At 39.6% G+C, this 18,855-nt stretch overlaps 1 long non-coding RNA gene across 3 annotated transcripts; it reads left to right on the plus strand.

The window, feature by feature from the left end:
• The first annotated feature begins 767 nt into the window (after positions 1-767).
• LOC134029594 (uncharacterized) lies at positions 768-16,764 on the plus strand. 3 transcript variants are annotated; one of them, XR_009931648.1, is made up of 7 exons: positions 768-1,017; positions 1,160-1,233; positions 2,856-3,422; positions 3,667-3,795; positions 4,170-4,253; positions 12,274-13,970; positions 16,656-16,764. It is a non-coding gene; the product is annotated as an uncharacterized LOC134029594 (long non-coding RNA). The 3 variants fall into 3 exon arrangements; XR_009931649.1 differs by lacking the exons at positions 4,170-4,253; positions 16,656-16,764 and having other exon boundaries at positions 12,274-13,001; XR_009931647.1 differs by lacking the exons at positions 4,170-4,253; positions 12,274-13,970; positions 16,656-16,764 and adding an exon at positions 3,935-4,082.
• Positions 16,765-18,855: the final 2,091 nt, after the last annotated feature.

Consider the following 18,855-nt stretch of genomic DNA (forward strand, 5'->3'; position numbering starts at 1 on the left):
TATCAGTAGGTTAGAATGTTTTCTGATCAAAATAAGGCTTTTGTTTTTAAAGAAAATAAACAAAATATATCCATATATCCAAGTTTGTAATAATCTGTATTTTTTAAATCAGTAGGTTAGAATGTTTTTCTCATTGTTTCACCCTGCTAATGTTTTTACATTAAAATCTGCTTTACATAAAAAAATACTGAAATGCTTCGAAATGCTTTCTTTAAAGGTTTTAAAGACATAAATACAATATTAAAATCCCTTAATGTATTTGTGTAATCAAGACCACTTTATGTGTACATAAAGTAGGCCTTATTTATCTTTTAGTCAGGCAACTTAATATGTCCAAAATATGGGGAATTAGTTGCTTTTTTTTCATTAGGGCCTGTTTTAATTCGTTTTCATTTTGCTCTATGAAAGACATGATCAATCTATTTATGCTATAAAAGTCATTTAATTCGACAGTGATATCATATTTTTTTTTTTTTGCAACCGTGAAATGGATGGCCACATTTGTGTCTAGCTCTGACTAGCTAGGCCTATCTGTCTATTGAAGGATTTACCCTGCTATCTGTCCCAGCATATATTATAGGCCTAGAGAGCAATTAAAAGATCAGAAGAGCGTTCAGGGAGTTGTTGTTGTGAGTTATGTTGGTGTAGGGCGAATCCTCAACCCAGGCTGTTTTTTGTACGTGTTTGTACTAATTGTTTTGAGAACTGTATGAACTGAGTCGGCTTTAGGACCGCGCAGCATGCAAACCAAGTGACGCGGAGGGCTGCCGTCGATATCATGCGGAAGTGCAGACCTGAAACTGCGTTTGAGTGTTTGTTTTATGTAAAATACACTAACTGAACCTAAGATATGATACTTTTATGCGCGCTTTGCATTTATTAGAATATCTTTGTCGTCTTTTGTCATCAAGTTAAACAGAGAAAAACCAGTGAATCTGCTGAATCACCTCTATAAGATGGACATTTTAGGAAGATGAGAGAGCCGTCGAAGAAAAAAGGGCATATTATTTCAACGAGGTGAAAAACTTTTTGTGAACATTTATTGCTTTTGTTTATCAATATTATATTGTTATATTCTACTTGAAATTCCAATGAACATCTTGAACTTTGAATAATCTTGAAAAATAAGAATCTTTTTACATGTTTTATTGACATACAGAGAATGAAGAGCCATTCACACATGGGCCAACGATGACATCAAGTGGAGAAAAAAAGGTATCTCACTCCATAAAAGTAAGTTTTAAGTCAAATCGTGTCTATTACATTAACAATGCACAGCTGTGAACAGTGGGGTTGCGAATGACTCAAATGTATTACACAACGACAAATACATCTTTCAAATACATGTGAGGGATGTCAAACACATGCATGTTAACGGAAGCCACGACCAAAGAGATGAAGCGTCTGGATTGTGCTGACATTTTTATGTCACTACACAATTTCTTCAATAGTTTAATCATAATACTGTTATCAGCTTTGTTTTCCATGAAGTCGACATATTCTTCGGGAAGGAGTTGTTCACGCTCCATCAGTACGTCCACAGCAGGCATTATACGGGTTATTCTATAGTTGTAAGCAGTTATCAGGGGCATCATGAATAAATCTTGGACATTATTTCCGAGTGCAGTGCACACACTGTCTGACAATCTTACTGCGGGAGGATCCTTCCTGACTGAGAAAAAAAAAAAACAATTACCTCAATGTGGTATAACTGAACAGATAATAGTGACACCTTAATTTCACTAGAAACGCTTTTCTACTCACCAAACTTCCCACGCGGTCCTGTTTCTTCCAAATCTTTAAAAAGATAAGGATCTCGCCGTCGGACAACCGTGAGGAATCTCTTTGCTCGCTCCTTTGTCTTGAGGCTGTGTTCAATTAACTTGTACATCATTTTAACAGAATTTGTCTTACTGTCATAAGACTCACGGAGGTCATCACAGTCGTCTGTCAGAAGCTCATTCACTAAATTTATGGAACATCTATGACGTTCAGCAATGTCGTCCTTGTAGCGATTCAACAACATTATTTGTGATTCTGAAGGCATGATCCTGACCACAGTTGTGAATATTGGAGTATACTGGTGTAGGTGTGTTGAGTCGTTATTTATATCCGTGGTTGGATATATTGCAGTGGTCACAACATCTCATGTGATGAAGAAAGTGTTTTGTCCGGAGGGGCACACGAATGTAAACATGGATTAACATCCAACTGCTTATAACTGAAAACCACTGCAACAGAAATATGTATATTCTGCAACATATCTTTAACAGCTATGTAAACTACATTTGTACAAACTAATGAACTTGCTGAACTGTTTTTCCAACATTTCATTCTGGTGAACCTTTTACTGTCCATCCCAGCTATCATTTTGGGCTTGGATTGGGCGAGGCACACTGCTAAACACAAAAATCTCGATGTCCGAGACACTCAGCAGAGGCAGATTAAATACAGTTTTTTTTTACAGTCGCTAGGAAACATTTCTCAATACTTAGGTCACTTTTTCAAAACCCTTAACACAGTTATCCCAACCAACTTTCAGCTCGGCACAGCAGTTAATTTCAAATGGTGAATGGTTACATTTTAAATGGTGCCTCTTTTTTTTTTTACATAACTTGTGCACAAGTTCAATATAGTCTAAGTTACCTCAAACATTCAAAGTAATATATATTTAATTATGGATATGGATGGCTAATACTGTATCTTACTTGCCAGATAAAACATGTCAGTGGAGTTGCTTTACGTAATATAGTGTTTGTCAACCCTTTCAAGCACAGGTCATATGGCTGCGCGGCAGTCTGCTATGAATAGTGTATATGTACTGTATGTACAGTATGCTGTATTTTTGTCATTAGATCCCCCAGTTCCAGTGGAGGCTCCTGTGCCAGTCGCCGGAGGCAACCTCACCATGTCTGCTGCCATTTCAGAGAATGGTGTAGTCACCCACATTCCCAGTCTTGGCCCATACAATACCCAGAAGCACCTGGTGTTCGTGGACCACCTGCACTCCGATCTTACCCCTCTACATGAGAGGGGTTTGGTAGGGCCTCACTTGCTTACATTTGTCATTGTGTGGGACAATGTAAGCTTCCACTGTGGCCCATTCAAGAATGCTTATGGTGCTCTTATCACCTTACTCCCCATTCCTCAATCCTATGGAGGAGTTTTTTTCTGCATGTAGGTGGAGGGTCTATGAGCATTGGGCTCAAAACCAGAGGTCCCTGTTCCAGGCAATGGATGCTGTTTGTGATGATGTCACAGCAGATCAGTGTAGGGGATGGTTGCGGCATGCCCAATGGTTCTTCCCCTGTTGCATTGCAAGGGAGAACATCAGATGTGATGTCGTTGAAGTCTGTGGCCAGACAGACAGGAGACTGAGGACGACAACTAGTGAAACTCCAGCTTTGCTTTACTTTCTTACTGTATGTGTTGGTAGTGTAGGTTATACATAATGTTAGTTTTGATGTGCTTATTGTATGACATTATATTGTGGTGTAAACATTTCATGTTACAATACTTGAAAGTATTTAATCATGTTTTATCCGTTTAAAAATCAATTTATTTAGTCTGTTGTTTGCAGAATGTTTAAATGTAGTTTCTCATCATTAACCAATATCATTTGTCATCCTGCAGCCTCTCCCCGACTGGCTCCTGTGCTGTCTGCAGCCACCATGCCACCGCGCTCTGCTCCATCGCTCTACCCCGTCCTGTTCCAGCCGCAGCTGGTGCTCTACCTACCCCAGACCACACTCCAGCCAACCCACCAATCAACCTCCAGTCAAAGAAACAAGAAAGGTAATTTTATAAATATCCCTCATTTTAGACATCGGCTAGTAAAAGGTGAATTACATGCAACACTCAAATTGCACTGATGCTTGATAGAGCAATATTTTATATTTTATATTTATTATGTGTTATTTCTACTTGTTTTCAGCAGCCCGCCGGCTCTGCAAGTTCTGCCGAGTAGAAAAACTGTATATAGAAATTGTTGTAAATAGTTAAAATAGATAATATGACTGTTTTGCATTTAATGTAGTTTTTTTTGTACAAGCTTTGATTACATGTTCCAATAAACGGCCAAAATAAGATTGTGTGTTAATCTCAATTATTTGTATCACAATTAATCATCAAATAAGATACGAAACGGCGACCCCATTTTCCCTTTACAGGTACAGGCGTCTGCCCACTGCGGGGGATTGGGGTGCAGGGCATCGGGTCGATTCCTGGCTGTGGCAAATTGTCTTGTTTAATTTGTAAGACTCTTTTCACCGTCATGAGTTTGATCCAACCAATGACATTGAACACGGATTGTGTAAACGGGCAGAGTCGACGTGATGGCAACATGAGATTAGATGATTATACAAGCTGAAACCTTAAACAAAAGCCCCACCTAGTGGTGAATTTGAGTATCGTCCAACCAATGAATGGCAACACGAATCTGGAAACAGTCAGGGTCTGAAATGCTTAAACTTTAGCAAATATTGAGTGGCAACAAAATACACTTTCAGATGGGTGACAACGTTTATTGAACATGAATATTGTAACATTTCACATGGTAATCACTCATCACACATTAACAGTCGCAAATGAAAAATTGGGTCCAAAAAGATGGGTTAGCAAAGTTGACAATTTGGATTGTACAAGTTTGCTGTTCAGGGAGTGATAAATAAGTGTTACGTCTCTGCCAAACAACCGTCGTTGCTCATACACGCAGTGAGGACGCTTCTCCTTATACACAGCAAAATCGACAGACTCAAATTAACACTATTGGAGTTAATTTTAACACTTTTAAAGTGTCCCATGGGGTCCACACTCCACAGTGTCAATGTAACACTTTTTAAAGTGTTGCCATTTTAACACTGTTATATAGTTAATTTTAACTCTTTTATAGTTGAAATTTAACACTACTCAAGCGTTAGTTTCTCAACACCAGTGGGTAGTGTTAGAAATTAACACTCACAGGAGTAATTAATTAACTCTTAAAGTGTGATTTGTATACTATAAAGGAGTTGCCTCATTAACACTATAAAGTGTTATTGCTGTTACTCCCCCCCCCCAAAAAAATATTTAATATAAATGTCAATAATGAAAAATCTTGGTCAATAAAAAATATGAATGACAAGTTGATTACTTTAACAGTTTTATTTTTTCAAATGCATCAACATTACTTAATATTTTTTCATTACTGTCAATTTATCTAAATGTAACAATAAGGCACTATGTACGCTCTTCGACTATTCTCATTAGAGCACTGCTTGTCAAATGGTCTAAAATAAGTCAGTTCTTTCACAGAGATGACAGAAAACTCATTCATTTGGTCTTCAATACAGTATGCATTTAAGTGGTCATCATAGTACATTGTTTCTACATTACAGGATATTATGAAAGCACGCTGTTCATGTATTATAATATCACAGATCTTTTTGAACACAGGGAGATCATCGGTACATCCAGTGCATATGTACAACCCATCCTGGTACTCAGTACCGTAATATCTGACCCACCTTGTACTTGTAACATTTGAACAGGCTTCTAAATGTAATGTCTCACTAATTTCTTCCCCACCTTGCAAGTTGCAGATTTCTTTGGATGATGTAGGACCAAATTCAAACCTTCTAAAGCAATAATTTTCATAGTTAAATGCCAATTGACGCTGATGTTGTTTTACTAATGATTTGGTGAGATTCTTAAAATTTTTGCCACATCTTTAAAAAAAATTGTGTTTAGCTTCAAATCGCATGCACCAGATGTGGATAAGAGGGCCAATTTTTTTAATGCATCGGGGTTGGGTACCATCAAGTGGTGCTTGGGAATCAACTTCTTGTCAGGAAACAAAGCTTTAAACAGAGTGTGGTGATCACAGATCAGATGTTTCAAGTAACATATCATTCCATCAGTTATGGTGTAGGAGAACACTATATTGACAATCTGAATCAGAAGCAGCAGAAAGTTCCAGTGACTGTTATTCTTTTCAATGACATCACCAAATATTAGTGGAGTGTTACGCAGGAGACACCATGACTGGATGGCATTCAAACCCAGGTGTTTGCTCTTATCATCCATTTTGACCCCACTTGGTTTGTTTTTACGCTCTGTGTAACCATAATTAAAGCTCTGTATCCTGTCTGACAATGTTTTCAAAGAGATATAGTCCTGTTTAACAAGGTATTCAAAAACCAGCTTAAGTTCGTACTGTACCACACCCTCCAGCAGATCGTGCATGATGTCAACAGCATAGTTGTCAGTGCTATGGAAATACTGTAAGGAGTTGAGTACACATGACTTTTTAACACCATATATTGACCGCAGTTCAGGATTTTCATTTAGTGCCTTACAATGTTCAGTATAAAGCTCTTTGGAACGGAAAATTAACCCAGGATGATCTTCAGTAAATATAGATTGAATGTCTTGCTTACTGATTAAACAAAATCTACAGAAATGGGTTGCGCTGAATGATTCTACAAAGCCCAACAAGCCATTTAAAGCCAAATTATCTCCCGTTACTTGAATGACTGAGCCAAACAATGGTTGTTCAAAACAAGGAAGCTTTAGGCCTTCAGTTTCTAAAAGCTTCAGGTCATCAATAAGAGGCTTTAGTATCACATCAAAACTGTATTTTTTCAGATCTTCAGAGTGAAACAGAACTGCAAGATGTACATTCATCAGAACTGAGTTACACTTGGGTGGAAGATTTTTTAAAGTAAAGTAGACACAACCTAGTTTGTGGATCCCCTTTTTGGAACCAAGAGGGTTAGCCGTTTCAAAGTCATCATAATATAGTAGAATCTGTAAAGCATGCTTTTGCTGTGAGAATAGGGCATGGTTTTGGCAATATGACCCATCATTGATGTCTTTGTAAATGCCATTTTCACTGTGTTTGTCCTGTAGAAAGCTTTCTCTTACTTGATCATTTTTGAATATGGATTTAAGTGTACCCAGAATGGGTACATACATGCACTTGTCTGTTACAGGAACCTGACTGTATACCCTTGTTATTCTATCTCTGCGCAAATCCAGTCTCACCCCGAGGACACATTCTTTAGGTTCATTTATTTCCCATTTTTCCTCATAATATTTACGCCTTTTTGACTCTGTGTTTAATTCTGAAAAAGGATTACCTAATTGATCAAAACAATCATCTATTCTGGATCCTGTAGTGTCTGTACTTTCTGAAAACAATGTCTTAAGAACTGCATTTTGTGCCTGACTCTTAACATCATTGACAACTTCTTCCATTGAACAAACAATTGTTTGTACAGCACTTTCAGAGATACCCGATGCTTGCAAATGCGCAACAATTGATCCACACATTGACAATAGTTGACTTGTATCAACAGAGCTTTGTGAGTTTTGCAAAGTGGCAACAAAAACTGGGCGATCATTTGAACATTCCGCCTCACAAGTAGAAGAAGTAGAAACATCATGAACAATGTCAATCTCTTGATCAATCTGACTATGCACCTTGCTGAGGTGCTTTCGGAAGCCACTATAAGTACAAAATGATAATGGGCAACGTAGCTCTCCACATTTTAAACGCAACTTTTTACCAGGATATAAACCATGTTGGAATTTTAAATGTTGACAAAGAACCACACAGGTTTTGTGGTTAGTTTTACATACAAAACATGTCAACATCTTCAAGGCTGTTTATCGGTTACAGCATCACGCTGCAGCAGTCGTGCTCGAACTTCTTTAACACGGGGGCTTTCCTTTGCTCTTCCGACATCGATGTTATAAATAGTAGTTTGGATAAATGTGTAGAAATTACAGAGAGCTTCGTCATATGAGAGACTGAAGACGTAGTGAGCTTTGAACAGTTCATCAAAAGCTGCCACTGATGTGTGTGCCTTGCATGGGATTGGTTTTCCATCGATAATAAGGTAGAACCTTTGGATATCTTTCTTTTCCTCACCCATGCAAAGGAGGAACGGTTGTCTTGCATCGGCACTCTGAAGGAAGGTAGTCATACTGGCTCCTTCCTGTAGGTAAGTAAAGGGACATAAATTACTATCACATCTCTTTCTGCAGATATAGAGCAAAATGACAATTGTCTCAGAATACCAAGATCCATTCCGAGATTCTTGGTGTAGATTCAGATCTATAATGTTTAAAAAGGAACTTTTGCATACCTTAAGATATCTAACAAGATGGCTGGTTGCTTGAGCTGAACTGATCTTGGCAGTTTGTTTCTGGCCCCTTGAAGTTGAAGGGAGCAGATGCAGCAGCAAAAGGATTTAGGACATATCGCTGTCCCATCCTAAAGGCATTAAAAATATATGTATTTATTTAGTATAATTAGTTTAACATTGAAATATATATTTTAGCAAAACTTTTTATACTGACCGTTGTTGTCTTCAGGTTCGGGTTCAGTTGCTGACAGCAACTCATCTATATTCTTTAAAGACTTGCAGTCTGCGATGATTTTTGGCTTGAAGAAAGTTGACCACTTTGACAGGAACTTCTGAGAAACTTCGTCACCAAACATCATCGAGAAATCCTGGTCGATCTACAAACAAAGAAAACAATATTGTAATATAAAGGTTTAAGCATACCTGACAAAATTGATAAAAGGTCAAATACTGAAATGGAAGATTGAAAGAAAATTAAAGACATTATAGTATAGTGCAGTAGACTATTTTATTGTCCTGCACTGTACTATATTACTGTTCTATACTGGACAGGACTACTACTACCAAAGCAAAAGATTTTTCTTACCAATCCAGGTACATCAAGGAAACGAGGGAACACATCCAGGACTGAAGATGATGCATCATCACCAACCATCTTCTGTCGATACTGGAAAGTCGCTCTCATCTTCTCTTTAACCACAGATTCATCGCTGGAATGTCTTATTGTAGATATCGCCTCCCTGCAATCCTCACCAAATAGCTGTTGACAGGTTAACAGTGATTCTCGTCTGGTTTTCGGACCATCCTGAAGAACAGTCTTGGAACGAGCCCGTGAACCAGCAAAGGTGTTGCGTTGAACCGTCTTGATCCTCCATGAAATGAAGCCAGTATTACCCTCAGGATCATAGTAGTGTTCCTTTTTAAAGAAAGGCCCAAACAGAGGCATCTCGTGCTTTACTTTAAGAATAAGTTACTCAACACAATAATTGTAGACAGTGAATATACTGCAAAACATATTACAAAAACAGGTGGAAAATGCAAGGGTGAGCAACCTATAAAAACTCATCTGAAACAAGAGTACAAACTAGAAAACTGAATAAAATATTGAAATCACACTGATTTGGTTTTCAGATAGAAACCAAGAACTTACATATCCATGTTTGGAGAATGGATCTTGGAGGTATGGAAAAAGAGTCACAATTCCCAGTGCATAATTTGTTCTCACGCTTGACGGTGGAATCCTCCTTTCAAAATAAGTCATAGTTTACTTTTAAGCATGTATGTTTTGTAAGAATAAATACACCTTTACCACTAACACAGAACAGCATTATTTAGCTACGACACATGACTGTTCCAATAACAAAGTGACATGCAATTCTTACCCATGTAGCTCCATCATGTCTGCAACCAGGATGTTCACCATTTGTTTACGTGTTGCATCTGTTAGTGTTTTAGTCTTATCATACTCGTTGAAGACTTCTTCACCCTTTGGATTCGCCCTTAGAACACCATCAACTTTCTAATAATTAAAAAGTAATGCCATTAGAATAATTACATTATTCTAATGGCATTACTTTACTGAGAATATATTTACAAAACACTTGTACAAAAAAAACTAATTAATTGAGGATTTGAAATGGATGTATTCAAAGCTTACTTGTCTTGCTTCATTCTGATCCATTAACCCTGTTGGGTTCCTCCTCTTTCTTGTGGATTCAAGAATAAGTGTAGAATCTGAAGAATGGGATAAAGCTGGGGATAGTGCAGTCTCTGTCACTACCAAGGATGAATGGGATGAAGTTGGGGACAGTGAAGTAAGTACAGAGGAGGATGCTTGATCTGCGACCAGCTCAACATCCAGATCTACAAAATGGCAGACAGAACAAAGACAATTTAAATGTACCCATCAGTAACAAAACGATCTTAATACAAATTTAAAAAGTTCTAAGCATAATATATTCTTCTTTAATTACTACCCATGTATATATCATATGTATTTAAGATAATGATCAATAGTATATCAAATTATTGCATAGTTTGAGGTCCCTCAAAAATATATTTCGACAAAAAACTGTGCCTTCTACTTGGCGCTGCCTGTGATACCTCATCAAATCCCTGCCTCCACATCCTTACCCATTACTGGTAAAGGAATCTTGAAGGTCAAGACACCTGACTTGACAAGCTCATCAAAGATATCTCCATCCACCCCTGTTCCTGACATATCTGTGATGGTGATCTGGCCCTCACTGAAGCTGTCTGGCTGCAGACTAAACTTATCTTTCACTAGAAGAATAAAAAGTATAGTACACAGCAATAACAATATAAATTAGTCATGGAGATTATTTTTTCATGTTTGGAGACAACTGTCATTAAGATTCTAATAACACTCGTACTTTTGACCTCTTTATTAAGAGAATGGTTAACATTGAATGTTCAACTACAGTGAGAACAGTATTAAATGCAAAACATATAGCCATAAACTACAAACCTTCTTGAAGGAACTTATCAAATTGAAATACTTCATCAGTCTCTGGAATTTTCACATATTTTAGGACTCCTCCAATCTCCACTTTCGCCAACATTTCCTGTAAAATTATATAGAATAAACATGTTATTCAAGCCAGACTAATAAGGTCCAAATAGGAGCCAGAGTCATGCCTATCTAAAACAAGAGTTATTAGCACATGAAAACAACATGAATTAGCACAGTGCTAATAGTCTTTTATCAAAGCCTATTGAATTTCCACTTGTCCAGCAGCCATTTCTAGCCAGGCTGAGTCAGTCGGTAGGAAATAAATACCCACGTGCACCTGTTTTAAGCATCATCATTAGATACCAGCAGAAAAGTCGAAGAGCTTAGCTAACCTCAGCCCTAAGCAGAGCTTTAACATGGCATTCTGCCTAAAGGTAGTCAAACTGGAGTTGTTATGCACTTCAAAGTTTGCGCATATGTTGCATGAAATAATTCCAATCGATTGTGAAGAGCGTTACGCGATGTAACTCGTGGCGCTGAGTGAACGATATGCAAAAAAAAAAGCTTCTTTTAGAAAGGAATCCTTCAAATTAACTGTACTATTGTAACTTCAAATTAACTATCTACACGTCTGATAATCAAAATGTTATTTAGATATACATATACACAGTCCTCATATCAGAATATTTGCTTCCACGCGGCTTACACGTGGGAGCTCTTAGCTAGACTACCTAGGTTTGCTAACTAGACATTTTTTTTATTCAAAAGAATGTTGGCATAACTGAAGTAACGTCACAACTTACATTGCCAAACTTTAGAAACTCAACAGTAATTCCATTTAGCTCACAGTTAGACTTAATAGACCAGTAATCAGAAAACGTGTGACAGTAGAAGAAACAAACGCTTGCTAACGTTAGCTTGCCAGTTACTGTATAGTAGGCGAAGACTTAGTTTGTCCGCTCTGGGCTAACGTTACGGTTGCTAGCTACTAGTAACTGACATTAGCCCTGGCTGGAGTAAAAACGGCAGCCTAACAGTTAGCTAGCTATAAATATCATAGCTCTACCAATGTCTAAATACATATTTCCATCTGTATATCACTCATTAGGTAATCTAATTAACTGTTACTTACCAACACAATGCAACAAGATTTCTTCAACTGACTTCGAACAAAAAAAACTGATGTGCGTTCCAGTTGCGTTGTGCAGCGACTGAGGTAAATTACTTGACTCCCGCCATATGGTTGCTTTCGCGAGATTATTGTTCCCATCAGGGTAGAGGGTAGTTACACCAGAGAATGTTCTGGTTACACCCTAGCTGTGAGACTGACAACTCCGAGAGTTGGTTTCACAATAACAATTATAACACTCCATTTTGACCCCAACTCTTTTGTGGTGCAGTGTGAAATCCAACAGATTTAACAACATAAAGATTTAGATCAATTCCAAATAGAGTTTGATTGACTATATCTTAATCAACACCAGACTTTTAACTCTGCTTAATTTGCTGTGTATGAAGTTTCCGACTGCTGCTCGACATCCATTATATACAGATCCCTCCTGTAGTATATGACATTGTCTTTTTTGTTAACAATATAATGGTTAAGATTTTGACCTTCTTCAACTGGCGAATAATACCAATAGTCTGTCTCGTTTTGTGTGAAATCCACAGGTCTGTAACCCTCCAGAGCGACATGAAAATCTTGCAGATGTCGGGGGAGGGACGACTTCCAGTTGGCCGAAAACCTCGAAGAGCAAAACTATTCTCCGTCGACCACGTAGACATTGTTAAAACAATTGAAGAAAAAGGGTATCGCCTCTGGCCTACCCCCCGTTACACCTATCAACGGTCTGGGTATGTAAGTCGAAGACACAAATAATACACAGCAGCGTTGCTGGGAGATGTCTGGCTTTTCTAGCTCTCCCAGTCTGTTGGTAATATACTCCCAGTACACCTTGACAAGTTGTTCTTGATCCATAGCAGGTGGGTAATCTTCGTTACATGGAGACTCCATGTTTAAGATGATATACCTGGGGGGGTATCCCGCCGATAATGTGAATTTCTCTGACTCTGAGTCTGGTTCACGAAGAGACTGTATGGATCTAGGTCCTGTTCACCCTTTCGAATGACAACATAATCCACGGAGAAGTGACCATAATCTCCTCTTGATGTTGCCATGATTGAATTGTGGGCTCCACAGGGTTGTGTCAAATTAAATGTGGCTTTTCACTTGAGGAACGAGCCTTATGTATGTGACATTAGTTGGACGGTTGACAAGTCTCTGCGTGAGTTGGAGAAACTAACCGCCTTCGACGGTGGTGTCAAGTTAAAGATGGTGAAAGAATGTTGAAACGTTATATATAATTTAATAAATCCAGTCTTTAATTTGCGGCAGTTAATCGTTGTCTTGTCTTCTTTCTATTTCCTAGTGTAAATAACCATGTGCTCAATAGTGGAAAGATACCTCCAACAGGTCATTTCCACTTTTAAAACTTCTTTGAATTCGTCGGTTATTTGCTCAAACAATTTGTCAGGATCGTTGGGTAAAAATTTAGCCATCTCGCTGATCATTACAATGTAGTTTCCTTTGAATTTTCGTATGACTCCTTCGTAACCTGAAGCTCGTCTAAAAGGATATATGAACATCAAAGTGTCAGCTTCAGTGTACTTGTCAATCGATTCTTGGCAAGATAACTTTTCGACCATGTAATGAGGTGATTGGATGTCAGTGATGTGAACTACCTTTCCTTTGAGTGCTACGTATCCAATGTATGCTTCAGCTAAGCCATTGCCACTTCCCACTGCCAAGATGTCATCCATTTTCGGAAAGGTCAGGGATTTCATCTTTGTTATCAAATGTGACATACAACCATTTCCGTGATCGAAACGCAGGCTTGTGTCTTTCAGTATCTGGCCAACTACAACCGATACTGTCTTCCAAAAATCAGAAGGCTCAACGTGAGCATCATCCGGCTTGGCAAAACTTAAAAACTGTCGAACGGTATTTGTCAATGATGGATGGCTGCCATGTCCACAAACTGACCATGTAAACACTCTATCCGACATTCTGAACTTCTGATAAGCCGACAATCTCCAATTATGTGACAGTGACTTCTTTTCACTTGAGGAACGAGCCTTAATAATGTCACATTATAAAGGCTACGCGTTGGGATGTTGTCAAGTCTCAGGTTGGATTTACTTTGACGGGTGTGGGTTGGACGAACGAGCTGGTGTGGGTTGGACGAACGAGCTGGTGTGGGTTGGAGGAAAGAGCTGGTGTGGGTTGGACGAACGAGCTGGTGTGGGTTGGAGGAAAGAGCTGGTGTGGGTTGGAGGAACGAGCTGGTGTGGGTTGGAGGAACGAGCTGGTGTGGGTTGGACGAACGAGCTGGTGTGGGTTGGAGGAACGAGCTGGTGTGGGTTGGAGGAACGAGTCTGTTTTTTATCCCTTTCACAGGTCTTGCTTGACCTGAGATCTATCCAAACCTAGTTTACCAAAGTGCAGCAAGTTACCTTGCAACGCAGAGACTTTTTGAGTCTGGGACATAGTAAGCGTGTATATCATACTTTTGCTCTTTTGTAAAGCTCTCTCTTGGAAGTCTGCTAAATGCATAAATGTAAATAGCTTTGGATAACAAAATGTAATGTCAAATTTGACCTGCCAACACTTTTTGAACACAATTACCCTAGTCGTTACTGCCATCTAGTGTTCGGAAGTAATAACACCTCAAATCCATCTCACACCTCACATCTCTGCGGACATGTGTCACACTTGTAGAGTAAAGGGTCAAATGTATTCTAAACATTTGTTGAATAGGCATTGTACGCGGACCGTTTATGGATATCGTGCTGTAAATAACAATGTGCATTTGAACTTGAAATAAATTGAAAAAGAGGACTGTCTGTAAAATGTTATTTATTAGATCTTTACAAGACTGTGTACACCATTATTCAGTCAACTGTCACAGTGCCATTATACATGTATCATTCTACAATGTCACTACAAATCTACTACAGCGTAGCCTACTTCTTGACCAATATGAATTTCTAACAGCCACGGTTTTTTCCTTTGATACAACACAATGAAGTTAAATGTTAAACAAATGTAAAAAAGAACATAGTACGTGACATTAAATACACGTTGGACTGTTGACAAGTCTCCGAGGGTGATTCTCGTTACCGGTGCTATGTGAGTTGGAGAAATGAGCCGCCTCTGACGGGTGTCAAGTATATATAAAAAATTGTGTAATGGCAAAAACCGTATCTTTTCATAAATCCAATATTTAACTTGCGGGACCGTTAATCGTGGTGTTGCCTTCCTTGTATTTTCTGCTGTATAGAAGCATGTGCTCATTACAGCAAAAAGCCGTACAAGTGCCCATTTTAACTTTTAAACGTTCTTCAAAATCGACACTTATCTGCTTCATTAATTTTGCCGGATTAGGGTATCCAAGGGTAGCAACTTCTCCGATCATTACAATGTAGTCTCCTTTGAATTTTCCTATGACTCCTTCGTAACCAAAAGCCCCTGCAAAAGGAAATATGAACATCAAAGTGTCAGCTTCAGTGTACTTGTCAATCGATTCGTGGCAAGACAACTCTTCGACCATATCATGAGACGGCTGGATGCCAGTTATGTGAACTATGTTCGCGTTGAGTGCTATATATGCAATGAAGGCTTCCGTTACGCCAGTCCCGCTTCCTATTGCCAAGACTTCATTAATTTGAGGCAAGGTCAGGGATGATAGCTTTGTTATAAAATCTGACAGACAACTACTGTCGTGATCCAAACGCAGGCTTGTGCCTTTTAGAATATTGCCAACTGAAATTGATACGGTCTTCCAAAAATCAGAACGCTCAACATGAGCATTATCAGGTTTGGCAAAACTTAAAAACTGTTGAATCGTTTTTGTCAATGATTTATGGCAGCCATGTCCACCAGCTCCTTCCCACCATGACGAATTGCACACTCTATCCGACATTCTAAACTTCTGATCTCAATGCTAGTCACAATGAGATGACAGTGAGTTATTTTCACTTGAGGAACAAGCCTTAAGTATGGGACATTATAAAGGCTATGCGTTGGGATGTTGTCAAGTCTTTATCTCCATTTTCAGTTTCTCTACCGTGTCCTGTACCTGCTTGGTACTACGTGTGCGTGTCACATGGTCAGGGAACTCAGATTGCATAATCACACTTCTGTTGGCCCACGCACCACTTACAAACACCATAGTGTTGGTGTTCCAAGCGAATCCACAATTCTGCACTGTGTAAAACTTTTTGGTTTCCACTTTACCAGTGCTTACGTCTTTTGTCACCACATCACTTTCAAGAATCGAGGTGTCCAGCATGTTCTTAAAAGTATTGGGGATCACATTAGACTCCTTATCGACGCTCTTCATGGTCTTCTCGTGGGTTATATGAGCATCGTCTATCATGACCACACCAGAATTCCTATTCTGCTTGTACTTGAAAGCTTGCGGGGTGAAAGACGTCAGTGTTTCTATACAACCCTTTACCCTCTTGAACTGATAGTTCAACACGTTGTTAGCGTAACTCTTGCCCTCTCCGGGACCTGTGACGTTGAAGAACATAATACGCTCAATGGTGTACCTTGGCGCAGTGTTGACAATGATGTAATTAGGCAAGGTCAGGGATGATAGCTTTGTTATAAAATCTGACAGACAACTACTGTCGTGATCCAAACGCAGGCTTGTGCCTTTTAGAATATTGCCAACTGAAATTGATACGGTCTTCCAAAAATCAGAACGCTCAACATGAGCATTATCAGGTTTGGCAAAACTTAAAAACTGTTGAATCGTTTTTGTCAATCATTTATGGCAGCCATGTCCACCAGCTCCTTCCCACCATGACGAATTGCACACTCTATCCGACATTCTAAACTTCTGATCTCAATGCTAGTCACAATGAGATGACAGTGAGTTATTTTCACTTGAGGAACAAGCCTTAAGTATGGGACATTATAAAGGCTATGCGTTGGGATGTTGTCAAGTCTCGGTTGGATTTCCTTTGACGGGTGTGCGTTGGAGCAGCCTTGGACGGTTGACAAGTCTGTTTTTTTTCCTTTCACAGGTCTTGACCTGAGACATGGTGTGGGTGGGAGGAACGAGCAGACTCAGACGGTTGGACTGTTGACAAGTTCGATGACACAAAGTCTAAAAAGGCTCCTGCGTTTTTTAGCAATATTATCATAGTCTCGGTTGGATTTCCTTTCACATGTCTCCTTAACCTGTGAAGATGGGTACTGGGTTGGAGGAACCAGCTAGCAGTCCCTATGGTGATTCTTTTTTTTTTTTTTTGCAGAGGTCACATTAGAGACTTAAGTTTTCTTTATCTTCGACCCTGGTGACCTTTCTCCTTTTTGCCACAATCTCGTCCACCGAGTACTGTTGAGTGGCATTCCTTTTATGTCGCTGGCTACTTGTAGTGAGAGGTTGAGTCCTTCGGTCTTGTGGATTGTTTACTGGTGTCACTATACCCTTTCTCATAGCAAGCGCTGCGTGCCCGTCCGAATTGCGTAAAGCCTTTATCATGGCTATGAGTTTTGTTGACCGTTGAGGCCTTTTAGTTATCAACTCTCCCTTTACGGCCATCATGGTAGTAGCATAGTCACGTTTCAACATGTCCACGGAAAATGTGTCTACGCTGTGAACGTTGTTGAATACCTCAACAGCGTCCTTCCACTCCCAATCCTCCTCTAGTTCAAGTAAGTGACCATGATCAGCACGGTTGACTCTCAAAAATACCTTGTCTTGATGATAGACGGTCCGCGTATTACAAAATGAGCTAACATTTTTCACTGGTACACCAGAGTAGTCTGTTGAATAAACGCTCAATCTGGGACCGTGGAAGGTGCCTTTTGGACCGAGTCTGGATTCTTTCAGGTGACCTTTGTCATACGCTTCCTTGGGGGAATTTGGAGACATCATCCTTCTGATAACCCCCCCGTAATACAAAGGTGCAGAACATTGAAACGTTTCCCCTCCCAGGGTACACTTGTTGAAAGTGAGTTCGTTAAGGGGTTTGATGACCGTTGTCGCTTCTAATATCACAGAGCAAATCGGGTCAGTGTTAAAGTCCAGCGTGAATCTCAATATAAGCTGCTGCTCAGTGCTGCTGTCAATAGAACATTGTCCAAATGCATTGACTTGTTGAAAGTCTCCATTCTTGTAAGCATCCATCATCGCGACTGAGATCTGCTCCCAAAAGCCAGAGTGTGACGTTGGCGCATACAGGGCCAGCATGTCATAGACCGCTTCAAGTGGAACGGTCACAGATCCTATTTTCTTGTAATGGTTCGACTGTAGTCTCCTGTTATGAGGCGTGTTAGTATTAGTGGCGTACCTGTAAGTGCACAGATTGTATGTGTCTATCTTACCAGCACGAGGCGGGACTGTACATGCTGAGCACAACAACAACATCTCGTGGGCAGCAGCGTGTCCACCTTTGATCTCTTTCGTTGGGAAAAACATAACATCGATACCTGAAATACACAAGTTTCCGTTTTTCAAACTGGTCTTAAGGTGTTGCTCGTGTATCTGGGTCAAGATGTACCCTAGCACCTTGCACGCAAAGCGCCCCTGCGTGTCAACCACCCGAGGACATATGTCAGGTAAACAGGCTGCTGTGCAAAGTTTGTATACAGCGTTAGTCTCCAAGCAGATCTGACCGAATGATAATTTGTTGAGAGCTTTCAGTCTATTCTCATTCATTTGCTTCATGTAAACCCTCAAGTCAGGACAATCCTTATCATCAGGGATCTCGGTCCACGGAGGGATCCATATGTCAAAGACAAAGTGACAGGCCAACTTCATGGCTTCAGCAAACACCAGCTGGTTGATGCACAAGGCGCAGTTTTGGCGCAGTGTTGACAATGATGTAATTAAACGTTGGGGATGCCTGGAACAATCTACCAACTTGAAGACTGTCACAAAACAAGTATCTCACCACTGCAAAGTCGTACAATTTCACTGGATTGAGAACGGTAGCGTTTTCCGAGTAGTCACATTGACCACTTGGTGAGAGGTAAAACGATTCGTGGATCTCTGAAAGGTGACAACCGAGAGACAAGCTGGAGTTGCTGAGTTCGTTGTCCATAACATCGCTAAGACCTTCATAAAGTGCTTTCTTTCCACAGAATTGATGCCTGATCAGGATGTTGAAGACCATATCTGCTATACTCTCGAATTGCCTGCGTCTTGACTTTTCCTTTCATTTCTTTGCTGAGACGCT

Source organism: Osmerus eperlanus, chromosome 11 (genome assembly GCF_963692335.1).
Source record: "Osmerus eperlanus chromosome 11, fOsmEpe2.1, whole genome shotgun sequence".
Classification (NCBI taxonomy): domain Eukaryota; kingdom Metazoa; phylum Chordata; class Actinopteri; order Osmeriformes; family Osmeridae; genus Osmerus; species Osmerus eperlanus.